The sequence below is a fragment of the Hippopotamus amphibius genome, chromosome X (assembly GCF_030028045.1).
Source record: "Hippopotamus amphibius kiboko isolate mHipAmp2 chromosome X, mHipAmp2.hap2, whole genome shotgun sequence".
In the NCBI taxonomy this organism is placed as follows: domain Eukaryota; kingdom Metazoa; phylum Chordata; class Mammalia; order Artiodactyla; family Hippopotamidae; genus Hippopotamus; species Hippopotamus amphibius.
The window spans coordinates 134,311,108-134,325,656 of record NC_080203.1 but is presented as its reverse complement, the minus strand read 5'-3'; the positions used below and the strand labels follow the sequence as shown (position 1 = coordinate 134,325,656).

The window sequence follows — 14,549 nt, the reverse complement described above, 5'->3', positions numbered from 1 at the left end:
TCCCCCTCTTTCCCCACCTTGGGGTCCATACGTTTGTTCTCCACGTCTGTGTCTGTACTTCTGCCTTGTAAACCAGTTCATCTCCACCGTTTTTCTAGATTCCGCATATATGTGTTAATATACGATATTTGTTTTTCTCTTTCTGACTTACTTCACCCTGTATGACAGACTCTGGATCCATCCACATCCCTGCAAATGACCCAATCTCATAAAAATGTGGAAAGCTTCACGAATTTGCGTGTCATCCTTTTGCAGGGGCCATGCTGATCTTCTCTGTTTCGTTCCAGTTTTAGTATGTGTGCTGCCGAAGTCAGCTACAAGGGTTTTTTTGTTTTTTTCTTCTTCTAAATTTCTGGCCATGAAGCTGGAGGAATTATTTTATGTAAAACAGGTTTATTTTCATGTTCAGGGTTTTCTCAATGGAGGGCCACTTGGTTTTACTTAAGGTGACCGATCATCCTTACAGATCCCAGGATTACGGCAGATGCCCCAAAGAATTAGTACTGGTCCCTTCCACCCACAAACATCTCCCAGAATGAGTCATACATTATGTCATCAACCTGTTTATACTCCAAAAAAAAGACCTTTCTTCCGAATAATGATAATCTGACTTATCAGCATGATAGCGTGGGTGAGAAAGGGTGGAGGATTCGGGCTGATTGTGTAGACATTCACTACTAACCTTGAACTTTAAAACAGGCCGTAAAAGCAGGTTGATACAGATTATAAATTACACCTTTTTACCAGGAATCGCCCACTGTGTAACATAGACTTATTCTCAGGCAGCCTTATTTTCCCTTCAGGGTATAATTTTGTTAATTCAATTCCATTTTATTGCATTTATCTTAGCCATGAGGCAGTCATTTGAAGGTCTGAGCTGAGTTTTCAAAAACTGTTCAGAATGGCAAGAACGTTGTTGCTTTGTGAAGAGTATATTTTTGAAAGATTTCTGCATCTGGGATTTGGAGTCTATTCTTAAAAAGAAATTGCTTTGGCTTCGGAATAGGTGGCTGTATAATGTCACTAAATTGACTGTATTAGAGATGAAGGGAATGGTAAAAACTGCAGTTTATGCTTAAATGCTCAACATTTTGTTGCTTTTATTTACTACATATTTTCTTGCTTGATATATTTTACATGTATATGAAACTGTAAAATTATCCTTTCCACCATGTCAATCATCTTCTAAATATATATATATTTTTTCTTTAGAATATTTTAGAGTGGTTTTGTGGGGAGGGGAGCATTTTTCTTAACTTATCTTCATACATCATGTTTTACCTTCTTTCGAAAAACCATCAGTTTTACTTGATTTTGTATATTTTGTTTCCCTGTATTGATTTCTGCAAGTATAATTATTGATGAATGAAAGTTAGGCAAAAAAAAAAATTATAGTTTGCTTTTCTCTTTTTGCCTAATGTGCAGAAACGGAACCTTAATGAATATACCACTGGTCTTTAACGTTAATTTTTTAATGCGAATGCCCCTGAATGTCCAGAAGTTCTTTGCAGGTTAAAAAAAGTAACTGTGAATAAAATTTTAACCTCTCCCATCTCTTTGTGTCTGTTTCTAGCTAACTCACAGACATTTACACACACCTAAGGCAGAGAGGAATTCCATGTGTCAAAGGTGTTCTTTCCCGAAACCGTGAAATTCCAGAACACCTAGCGGGTGTAGGACTCTAGCAAGGTACCCTGCCTACGTCTGGGCGTCCGTCAGCCCCCAGAAGTGGACTGTGTTGTGTCCTCTAACCTGGCGTGCTGTTGGCACAGGAATTTGTTTACAGCGGTTTCAATCTGCTCAATTTTCCTTCCCACCTAAGGGAGAGAGAGATCTCCCGAGAGTGATTTATTCTTTCGAAATAGGCAATTAAACTTCCCACGAGTTTCAGCTCCCTCCAAATGGTGTTTTAAACTAGACTTGAGGATCAGTTTAATAAGGACTGTTGGGCAAAATTTGAACATTAATTCTCATAGATGACAAAAATTCAGATGACATTTGAGGCAGTCTTAGCATAAAATAGGATAGAATATTGCTGGGGTTTTTTTTCTCCCGCTGTTAACCCAATGCTTGGCAAATACAATGTACAGACTAAATATTTGCTAACTTACTTGGCATTTAGGTTAATGAACTGCTTAATATATTATGATTTTTTTTCAATGACAAGAAAATCATGTTTATTATACAAATTACCTCCATTAAATGATTTCAGAAATGTCTAATTATTAGCATTTTTCTTTAAGGCAACAATGTTATATAGGATAAAGGAGATTGCTCCTTTGTTTATTAGAAAAGCACTTTTCTTCTGTATAGCAATGTTATTAGTTCGATAAAAAATGTGTACGTTGTGATTAGGTAAAAATGGTGTAAGAGTGCCACACACACCAGATTTATTGGATTATTAATAGGATTCTTTCTTTTTTTTATAAATAAATTTATCAGCTGCATTGGGTCTTCGTTGCTGCACACGGGCTTTCTCTAGTTGCTGCGAGCGGGGGCTACTCTTCATTGTGGTGCACAGGTTCCTCATTGTGGTGGCTCCTCTTGTTGTGGAGCACAGGCCCTAGGCACATGGGCTTCAATAGTTGCAGCACATGGGCTCAATAGTTGCGGCGCACAGGCTTAGTTGCTCCGTGGCATGTGGAATCTTCCCAAGGCAGGGCTCGAACCCGTGTCCCCTGCATTGGCAGGCAGATTATTTACCATTGCGCTACCAGGGACGTCCAATAGGATTCTTTCGGATTGTTGACAGCTAACATTTCTGACTTTAGAGATTAGACCCCCATTGTGTACAATTTCAAAGTTTGATTTATTTTTTTATTTTTAAGTTTTTATTATTACTATTTTTGCCACACCTTGCTGCATGCAGGATCTTAGTGCCCCGACCAAGGATGGAACCTGTGCCCCCTGCAGTGGAAGTGGAGAGTCTTAACCACTGGACCACCAGGGATGTGCCATGTATTGATTTTTATTATGAGTTTTTGGTGTGATCTGGTGACTTTAAACATGGTACCCACGGAAAGCAATAGTGTCAGGAGGTTGGAAGGATAATTGAGATTGTGTGAGACAGAAGATACCTTGGGACAGTGATGCTGTGATCAGACTAATAACTTTGGACCCCAAGTGTATTTACTGTTTAGGTAAGAGTCACACTCCCTTCCCCCAATTTTACATGGTTTCAGGATGTTTGGTGCCCTGGTAGCATCTTTAGAAAGTCTAGACTGTATTGCATGATTCCAAATCTCTCTGGTAATTTCTTTTTAATTAACTAATTTATTTATTTATTGGTTGTATTGGGTCTCTGTTGCTGCACACAGGCTTTCTCTAGTTCCAGAGATCAGGGCCTACTCTTTCTCTAGTTGTGGGGAGCAGGGGCTCCTCTCCATTGCGGTGCGAGGGCTTCTCATTGCGGTGGCTTCTCTTGCTCTGGAGCACAGGCTCTAGGTGCGTGGGCTTCAGTAGTTGCAGCACGTGGCCTCAGCAGTTGTGGCACACGGGCTTAGTTGTTCTGTGGCATGTGGGATCTTCCTGGATCACAGATCAAACCCGTGTCCCCTGCACTGGCAGGCAGATTCTTAACCAGTATGCCACCAGGGAAGCTCCCTCTGGTCATTTCTTGACTGGACAGTTCTGCACGGGCTGAGTACTCAAGCACATTTGGTCTCTTTTTACCACTCCTTGCCTGTGGTCTAATTCCCATGAGATTTTATTGCTGTAGACGTAGACACCAAAACTTCCCTTAATTTACCAAGACATTAGCACAAAGAGTACCCAGAGTTTAAGAAGCAAAGCCTTAAGAATACAAATAGGGAAAACCCAGCACAGAGCACCTCCTGTGAGACATCACGGCTGTTTATGTCCATCAAGATCAGAGCAACAGATCTTAGACTGGAAGGCCGCCAGAGATGCCTCTCCTCCGGGTGCCGTCCTGCTTCTGTGTCCTTCTCCTCCTTAACCTGTCTTCCTACACTTCTCTCTTCCATGGCTACCAGGACCCTCAACCCTCCCAGCTACAGAAGGAAGCAAATATTGCTTACATATTATATGTAAACACCTCTCCCAAGAAAGTTACTTTTTCATTGTTGTCCCGCGTCCCCTCTCTCACACTCATCCTCATATCCCAGACTTGGCCCTTGAGTCTTACCTTTGCATCAGCCAAATTCCTTCCTTCCTTCCTTCCCTCCCTCCCTTTCCTTTCCTTTCTTCCCTTCCCTTCCTTCACTTTCCTTCCTTTTTTCTTCCTTCCTTCCCTGACTCCCTCCCTCCCCTTTCGATCGCTCTGAATGATTCACAAGGTCCTTTGTCATTTCAAGCTTAAAATGTCTCCTGGACTATTATCTTTACAACCTGATGGACATCTGTATTCTTTTGCTATTGCTGCATAAGGAACTCCACAGGTAGCAGTCTAAATGCACATTTATTATCTCACGGTGTCCATGGGACAGGAGTGGAGGACTAAGCTGAGTCGTCTGCTCAGGATTTCACATGCATGAAATCCAGGTGTTGGCCTGGCTGCATTCTCATCTAGAGGTTTTGAGTATTTAATTCCTTGTGGTTGTAGGACTGAGGTCCTGTCATTTGTCAGCTGCTGGCGGAGGGAGGCTTGGTACCTAGAAGCCACCCCTGCTAAATGCACATCACGGGTGTATCCTGTCTTCCCTGAGCTCTGCAGGAGTGCACATGCTTTCATCTCCTGATTAGGCCAGGCCCGCCCAGACGAATTTGTCTTTGGATTAACTCAAAGCCAACTGGTTAGTGGCCTAATCACGGAAACTAAATCCCATTCTATCCACAGTCCCACCCACACTTAAAGCGATTGAATTATAGAGGGCGTGTACCACCAGGAGGCAAGATTCTTGTTGGACATCTTATAACCCTGCTTGCCACAACGTACTCAGAGTTTATAACAAACACTGTGTGTTTCTTTGCCGTTTTTATTGTGGTACAGAATTCACATGCAAAAGAGGGCAGATTCCTCCTTTCCACAATTACTGCCAACCCCACCTCTGTCATATAACAGCATCAATATACTCACCTATCTTGTGGTATCTTGGACCTAACGTACAACAATGTTATACTGTGCTAATGAGTATAGCTTTACAATGATTTGTTTTTATCAGTACATGTTAACGTATATATGTCAACCCCAATATCCCCAAAGATTTTTTTTTTAATATCCATTGCACAAGTCTCCCTATCTTGTCTTACCATTGCATCAGCCAAATTCCTTCCTCCTTCCCTTTCCTTCCTTTTTTCTTCCTTCCTTCCTTCCTTCCCTGTCTCCCTCCCTCTCTCCCAACAAATTTATTTATTGGCTACATTGGGTTTTTGTTGCTGCAAGGGGGCTTTCTCTAGTTGCAGAGAGCAGGGGATACTCTTTGTTGCGGTGTGGGTTTCTCACTGCGGTGGCTTCTTTTGTTGAGGACCACTGGCTTTAGGTATGTGGGCTTCAGTAGTTGCAGCACATGGGCTCTGTAGTTGTGGCTCGAGGGCTGTAGTGTGCAGTCTCAGTAGTTGTGGTGCACGGGCTTACTTGCTCCGTGGCATGTGGGATCTTCCCGGACCAGGGATGGAACCCGTGTCCCCTGCATTGGCAGGAGGATTCTTAACCACGGCGCCACTAGGGAAGTCCATCCTATTTATTTCTTTACACAAAAGAGCCAGTATTTTCAAAGAGAAAGTGTGCTCCCGGTAGCAAAGAAGAGAAATGTGGCTGGGTTGCACTTTCAGAGATCTGTTTTGCATATTCATTAGGAGGAAATCAGACATTTCTGGCCTTTTGTAGCTCCATCACCATCATTCATCCAAGAGACTGTTGTGAGAAGCATGGGTTGTAATAACTCCGTATGCTGCATGTGAGTAAATCACGTGTGTAATACTCTGGAAATATTAACGACGGCGTGTAGTGTGCTCACAGCACATGATTTAGGTGGATGTATGTAATGTTCCTCTGAATGTGAAAATGAGATTTAAGTGATGTTAACAGAATTTTATAGCCAAACATTATTGTTAAAATCAAGTACATCAAGCCTAAAAGAGGAATCCAAAAAGTAATAGAGGAAATATCACTGCTATATGTTCCAGTAGAATCTGCAGAGACCGTGTGACACAAAAATTCTCATCTTATCCAACTGTCGTGCACCAACGGAAAGCAGACCGCATGGCTGAAGAGAGCAGAAGACACACCCGTGCAGCTAATGTTTCAGACCTAAAGAAGTGAAATCAGAACTTGGGTTTTAAACGCCTTATCTGTTCCACAGAGATCAGATGATATGAAAGGAGTAAGGAATGCAGGCAGCTACTAAGTATTTTTTTCTGAATAACACACAGCGGTAGCTGTTATCCAAGTTTAAGATCGGTAAGTGCTGTTATCCAAGTTTAAGATCGGTAAGTATATGATTACCAAAGTTAAAATATGCAGGGGATGGTGCAGAAGAATCCTGCACATTTTACAGAGGACGGTGCAGAAGAATCCCAAACATTTTACAGGGGACGGTACAGAAGATTCCCAAACATTTTACAGGGGACAGTGCAGAAGTTTCCCAAACATTTTATGTAAGGACTCCACACTTGAGGATGTGGTAAATAATTCCTCACTCTTTAGGGCCAGGCTGTAGGGAGTCACTTCCTTACAAAGAGTGCAGTATGAAAAGCGAAGGCGAAAAGTACCTTGCACGTGCGGACACCTGACAAACACAAGGTCCACCAGGTCAATGTCAGTAGTGAAAAGACATGTAGATAGTATATGCCCTTGATACGATGTGATGGAATGTCATCTGTCCCTGTGCTCTTCCTTTCAAAAAATAAAAAACTGTAATCCCAGTCTAGTCGTGAGCAAACCATCAAACACACCCCAATAGCAACAGACATCCTACAAAATGTTTGCCAGGTCTTCCTTAAAACTCAAGATCATCAAAAACAAGGAGCCTCAGGAGACAAGTAAATATAGCAGGATGTCCTCCATGGGATCCCGGGGCAGAAATGGGACATCAGGTCAACTTGAAGGATATATGAAGAGTGCGTGGACTTTGGTTCATCAATAAAAATGGAAAGGGAACAGATCTCCACGTTAAAAGAGGTTGCATGGTGGTCCAGTAGAAGCCCACAAAGTGCAAGACTCTCAATGGTGAAGTTCTGTTTACAGCATCACGGCTCAGCGTATACGAGCACTGCAAAGCTGCTGCGCTTGAGGATGAAGGTCGGCAATGTTGGAGATGCCTCCGGGAGGCCGGTGTTGTCTCCGTGCATCACTGAACGTGAGCGCTCTGGGTTGTTTATGTCCGTGGAGGAAAGAACTTGCTCGCACAGTCCCCCTTTTTGTGATTGACCGGTAGCTGTGCCAAGAGGCCTCTCTAAGGAACGAGGGTGAGAATCAGAATGTAGCCAATCACTCTGTTTAGGAAACAGTGGGGGCAGACAGTATTCAAGAGGTGAGGGGAACCAGGATAGAAGCAGAGAAAGAAAGTGAAAGAGAAGAAAAACACGGTCGTCCGAAGAAATGGGACGTCCCTGGTGGTGTGGTGGTTAGGAATCTGCCTGCCAGTGCAGGGGACACGGATTCGAGCCCTGGGCCGGGAAGATCCCACATGCCGCAGAGCAACGAAGCCCATGAGCCACAACGACGGAGCCTGTGCTCTAGAGCCCTCAAGCCACAACTACGGAGCCCACGTGCTGCAACTACTGAAGCCTGCAAGCGCCTAGAGCCTGTACTCTGCAGCAAGAGAAGCCACTGCAATGAGAAGCCCATGCACCACAAAAAAGAGTAGCCTCACAACTACCGAACCTGCGCTCTAGAGCCTTTGAGCCACAACTACGGAGCCCACGTGCCGCAACTACTGAAGCCTACAAGCACCTAGAGCCTGTGCTCCGCAGCAAGAGAAGCCCATGCTCCACAAAAAAGAGTAGCCCCTGCTCACCACAGCTAGAGAACGCCCGCACACAGCAACAAAGACCAAACACAGCCAAATAAATACACAAAACCACAACATTGTTTAAATAAAAAAAGAAAAAGGAAATGTGACCAGGAAGTATGACGGTGATTTTTTGGAAGCCTCACCTTGCGGTTTGACCTATGATTCCTCTTTTGCATCCTCTACACCACCTTCCTCAAAAACTGCTTTGCCTTTCACAGCGTGTGGGTCTGCATGGCTCTAGATTTTAGGTACTAGGGCAGGTCCACGACCATGTGATGTTCCAACTCATTGAATTTGCTTTTCCAAGAGGTTGGTTTTCAGCTCCTTGAAAGTAAGCGTTGTGTAGCCCACCTACTATTTATCAGGGTGCTTGATACGTAGTAGAGTGCCAGTGAAAATAAAATGAATACAAAGCGAAACATGGCTGGTGGTTTCTGAACTTCTCCAGAAAAATTGGACTCTGGGAGCTTGGCCAGTAATTGTTTTGCAGCTGAAGATGGCTGCACTACAGCCTCAGCCTCTCCCGCTGCCCACGGACACCTGTGTTGACTGGAATGCAAATAGTCACGGACTTGACTCGAGCCTTTCCTCTGCTACTGAAAGGTTTTAGGTGTTGTTGGTGTACCAACACACGGCGGCAGTGGGATTCCCTACCTTCTTACAGTAGAAAGATGCTTGCATCTTTTTGTATTGTTGCAATAGATTATCTTCCGCAGTCACATTATCAAAGAGTTTACGTTTATTTGGAGTGAAGTTTTGATGGAGAAGTTCCAATGACTATCTCTTGGGTAGCAAGAACCACAGTCAGTATTCAGTAGCGGCTACGTGTTTTGTGGAAAAGGGGAAGAGTTTCAGGTACTAAACCTCTAACTGAACTCATCCTCTTATTCTAAAGGACATAATGTATTTTCATCCACGAATCCAGTGGTACGGACAGTGCATTGACTTTTTGTCCTTATCCAGATTATTATGTGATTAAATGAGTGAAAACTGCCTTGAACCGGGGCATGGTAAATTTATCACTGCCATTAATCCAGTTCTAGTGATTGTACGTGTGTTTAATAAACCTGAGAACGCAGGACTACTTCAGCTAAGTTGAAGTAGCTCTGGGGTTTATCACAAAGTTTGAGGAACATCACACACACACACATACACACACACACACACACACACACACAAACATGGAACAACAAGAAAAGTCCCCACATTCATTCCTGCTGTTACAGAGCCACAATGCAGAGAGAGCCCATCGGATTTGCACTTTCAAGATGACAATTGCTTTCCCACAGAGGTTTGTCCCATTACAGACTGTGATGGATTTGGGTACTAAAGGTCATTGCCAGTGGTGGTTCTAGTGTCTTAACAGCCCAGGCTGAAGCATCCTCTACTTGGGGAATTGTTTCCAACCCCAAAATATAGATAGCTGGTTTACTGTTGATTTCAAAATTCAATTCAACCTCACTCCTCTGAAGGAAGGATTCATTTAGATTTCACTGGTGAAAGCTCTTGCAGGATACACAATGTCTCCCCTGAAACTGATTAGAAATTTCATTCTCGCTAAAGAAAATGTGAAACTTCTGTCAAGTAGAATCAATACATTCCATCCATTAGGTGTGTGTGTCTGGGCTCACAGAGAAGGGTGTGTGGTCCCCGCAGTGTAGAATCGCTAAGTGTTTCACTGGAGACCTGCTCATCCCTGTGAGAAACAAATCCACCTGTCCGATTACCAAAGAAAGGACACGGAAGCCCAGAGTACAGCAAGGCGAGACTTTAATAACGGTCTTGCAAGAACGGATGTCTGCAGACAGGCACACCCGAGATGATTTCGGCAAGCCTTTGATCCCCTAGTCGGCACATCCCTCCCTTGGTTCTTCATTGGCTGAGTACTACAGGGTTCACACGCTTTCCCGAACGTCTCCTACCAATGTGGTTACAACATGTATTTTGTCACTATTGGATTGGAGGGCTTAGAATTCCTCCAGGATAATGTGACAGTTCCCACGCCTCCCTTTGTTCTGTGACTTTTGGCGTGAACTTTTGCCCGTTACCTCCTGGTACGAGCCTTTGGTCACGTCCGCAAACTTGACTCCATTCTTTGGAAATGAATCATCAGACATCTGTTCTCTCTCACAGTCCCCACGGTGGAGAATCACTAAACATTTCACTAAAGATCGGGTGGACGTCATCGTAATGTTGTCAGTGAAAAGTGACATGTTTCCATCAATTCTGTCATGCAGAAGGTATTTCTAGAATGTTCCTTGCAAGGAAGTCATAATCCACGATTTTAAGGTCCTTCTTTGTAAATCTTCAAATGGTCTGCAGTTACCATTCGTATAATGTACTTTAGTCATTAAAAAAAGTATCACTTTATTGTACTCACTTGCTTTCATTTCATATCTACAGAGTCAGTGTCCATGCACTTTTATTTTTATTTTTTAATCTTTATTCTGTATTGGAGTGTAGTTGATGAACAATGCTTTGAGAGTTTCAGGTGTCCAGCAAAGTGAATCAGTTATACATATGCACCTATCTATTCTTCAAGTTCTTTTCCCCTTTGGGTTGTTACAGAATATTGAGCACATTTCCCTGTGCCCTACAGTAGGTCTTTGTTGATTACCGATTTTAAATATAGCAGTGTGTCCATGTCAGTCCCAAACTCCCAATCTATCCCTGCCCTTTTGTTTATAAGGAATTCTTTTAAAGGCACAGTATGGTTGAAGCCACATTTTTAAAAAATTAGAACAGTTTGAAGTTGATCGGAGCGGAGAAAATAATGTTAAAAATTCATTAGGGGCTTCCCTGGCGGTCCAGTGGCTGAGACTCTGTGCTCCCAATGCAGGGGGCCCGGGTTCAGTCCGTGGTCAGGGAACTAGATCCCGCACGCCACAACCAAAGACCTGGTGCAGACAAAGAAATTTTAAGAAACTGATTAAAGGAAACAGTACAGGTGATATAAACAAACCTTATTTAGCACTTTATGAAGTAACAGCCTCCGTTCCAAGACCTGCAAAATTGGGCAGAAGGCAGGAAGCTCTTCTAGAATAAAGAACACGGAAGAGACAGAAACATCTGATTGGCTGGCACTGTGTGGCCAACCTTATGTGGGTTGAGAAGACCCAGTAAATGTTCCTGGCAGTATTGAAAGACCCCAGTGGTTGCAAGAGGTATCCCCCAAAGAAGGTGCAGGTATACTGTGTCCCAAGATCCAGAACCACTTCCGAAGTAACCAGGAGAAAGCAAGCCTTGGACAGTCTCCCTGAGGACACAAAAAGAGACAAACAAGACGTCTCTGCGAAAGGAAGGACACATAAATGGTGGGTCTCCCTGCCAAAAGCAAATTTACAGGAGTCTGGATTTGGAAAGGAAGGGACAACATAAGATGTTATCTTCCTTTCCCCGCCGGGCACGAAGAGATTCTGGAATAGCTGACTGGGATAGGAATTCTTTCCTTCCCCGACTTCCACCAGTTTTCCCTGGATTGCTTCTGCAGGCACCCCGGAATGTGGGGTTTAGAGAGTGTAGTGCCTGTATCTACCAGAACTTGGCCGGATGTTTCATTAATTTTTAGCTTCCCCTTGGCTGTTTAAGAGAATACCCGGTAGCAGTCACAGGAGAACCCCTTAAGGGTCCCATCGACTCTGCGAAGGGCCCATGGGCATAGATATGGGGGCATTAGATTTGGTGTGGAAGGATCTGACAAAACCTTCGAGGACAGTCTTTTTTTCTGGTGTCCTGGCTGAGTGCAAATGAGACCCTGATTTCTGGGCGGGTGTTTTGATGATGAATCCCGTGAGGGTACGAAGCCCAGGTGTTTTAGATTTTCTGGTCTTGGCGCTGTTGCACTTGTACGAATACTAACTTGGCAGACTTTTGTTTGTGGTCCCGTGGTCTCTTCTGAGTAGAAAGTCAGTTCAGACAGAGGAGGACGGGGAGGGGAGTAGCAGGAGTGGGTCTTACAGTCTTTTGTCTTTGGTCCCTCTTGTGTCTTTAATTTTGCATTAGCCTCTTGCAGTGAATTCTTTCAAAGAAGCTATTTTGGAATCTTGACGTTTCAGGGAGGCTTCTACGTGTCAGTGGAAATAGGTATCCCATTCCATGTGTTTATCTGGGATCCTTGATTGTCAAGTGCACCTCTTAAATGAATGACCTGGCTTAACCGGGGTGTTCCCCGTACTGGCCGTGGTAATCCTAGGTTGTCTGAGTAAACTGTGGCCATTTTTGTAGGTATCTACAGCATTGGCTTTACGTTCTTAGCCATAAAATATGCAGGTGTGCCAGAAAGTGGGTGTTCAGTTCTTTGAGGATCCCATTTCTTGAGCTAAACTAGGTCTCTTGGTGGCAAGTGAATACTAAGAGGGATGTGTCTCTGGGTTGGGGATTTCATGGTGTTTTTCAGTGCACCTCTCTGCACGGACATTCTCTTGAGGTTCGCGAGTGACCCAGTGTCGCTCTAACCCATCCTGTGACCAAGTTATCCTAGCACCAGAGTCTTAGATGTGGGTGGTTAGCACTCCAAGAGCTTTTTTTTTTTTTTTTAAACTTTTCATTTCATATTGGAGTAGAGCTGATTTACAATGTTGTGTTAGTTTCAGGTATACAACACAGTGATTCAGTTATACATGTACATGTCTCTATTCTTCTTAAAATTCTTTTCCCAGTTAGGTTGTTACAGAATATTGAGCAGAGTTCCCTGCGCTCTACAGTAGGTCCTTGTTTGTTATCCATTTTATTTATTTATTTAATACGTTTATTTATTTATTTATTGGCTGCATTGGCTCGTACTTGCTGCGTGCGGGGGCTACTCTTTGTTGTGGTGCACGGGCTTCTCATTGCGGTGGCTTTTCTTGTTGTGCGGCACAGGCTCCAGGCGCGTGGGCTTCAGTCGTTGTGGCTCGCAGGCCCTAGAGCACAGGTTCAGCAGTTGTGGCGCACGGGCTTAGTTGCTCCAAGGCATGTGGGATCTTAGCAGAACAGGGATCAGGGATCAAACCCGTGTCCCCTGCATTGGCAGGCGGATTCTTAACCACTGCGCCACCAGGGAAGTGCCGTATCCACTGTAAATATAGCCATGTGTACGTGTCAACCCCCAACTCCCTAACTATCCCTCTCCCCGCCCTTCCCCGCTGGTAACCGTAAGTGCTCAACCCATGCCCACAGGCACTTCTGCAGTAGATCTGTTATTCCTTTCACAAGAAGATTTCTTTATAGTGGTGGATGCCTCGATAGCTTTTTTTTTTTGGCACACGAGCTTAGTTGCGGCATGTGGGATCTTCCTGGAGCTGGGATCGAACCCGTGACCTCTGCATTGGCAGGTGGATTCTTAACCACTGCGCCACCTAGGAAGCCCATCGATAGCTTTTAATAGTCCCACTTGTGTCTGTTTATACTTCCGTTCTGATGACCCAAAGAGTCTGCACTTCTTCATGTATTTCCCTGTCTGCCTAGGGGTTTACGCCGTGAACTTAGCCCAAGACTTTGGGAATCTCCTAAGGGCTGCCCTTCAAACTAAACACCCCACATAAGCATTCAGGAACATTTGTGGGAATTTCAACAAACCCCAGAACTGTTTTGGGACCACAGAACCTGGATGCAAACTTTAACCTCTTTCTGGAGATAGTAAATCCTCTTTCTGGAGATGGTAAATATATATATACACACACATATGTCTTTGTGTGTATGTGTGTGTATATATATATATACAAAGTATGTGTATATATATAAAGCATATGTGTATATATGTGTGTGTGTGTGTGTGTGTGTATAATATACTTAAAATTTGTTTGGCTTGGGGAGCTGCATGCAGGGAGCAGAGCTCCAACCTCAGAGTGACTTGACCCACGGCTTTAGTAAGGAAGGAGGGGCAGTGAACCCCGGGGGCTCAGTGGGCGCCTGGCCTGTGTGTCTCCCCAACCTGCAGGCTGTTTAGCCATCAGCTACACATCCCATTCCTTGTCCCCCCAGAGCTGTTAAAAAAAAAAATGATTAAAGAAGACAGCTTAGGAGATACAAACAAACTTTATCTAATACCTCGTAAAGCGGACAGAATCCTTTCATAGACTGGCAGGCGGGAAGCCTTTATAGAGTAAAGAATAAAGAAGCAGAGGGAGGACATGGGAAGTCTTGGATGGGCGGGGACCGTACAGTCACCCGTGGTGGGTGGGGACTGGCTGGCCTCATAGGCTGCGTGTCCGGTCAAGGGGACGCATTTCTGAAGATGGGAAAGTGATGGAAGTTTGGCTTTGCCACCCTGGCACCCTGTGCACGAGCTGCTCCCTCTTGGGCCTAGAAAGCCATTTCAACAAAAGAAGGGAATGATGTTTTTCCTTCAGTTGTATTTCCAGTGCCCACCACCAGCATTTAAAAAAATTATTTATCCCCAGTGATAGTGTAAGGAGGAACTCTTATTAGGTAAAGTTGAAATTTCTTTTCTAATGCACATATTTTTGGTATGATTTGAGAAAGAATGGCTGGTTTTTAATCTCAAAAGTACGTGGACTCACAAAACTCAAGGGTCGTTTGAAAGGAGGCGGGGAGGACACAGGCCTGGGGCTTGCAGCTGTAGACGTCACAGGCTAAGAAAGAGGACCAATGATGTGGGAAATAAAGACGGAGGTGGATTCAGCTGACCCTGGATTG

At 44.1% G+C, this 14,549-nt stretch overlaps 1 non-coding gene across 1 annotated transcript; it reads right to left on the bottom strand.

Annotated features, from left to right (window-relative positions):
• Positions 1 to 210: 210 nt before the first annotated feature.
• LOC130842842 (U6 spliceosomal RNA) lies at positions 211 to 315 on the bottom strand. The gene has a single exon (XR_009050615.1). It is a non-coding gene; the product is annotated as a U6 spliceosomal RNA (small nuclear RNA).
• Between the last annotated feature and the right edge of the window lie 14,234 nt (positions 316 to 14,549).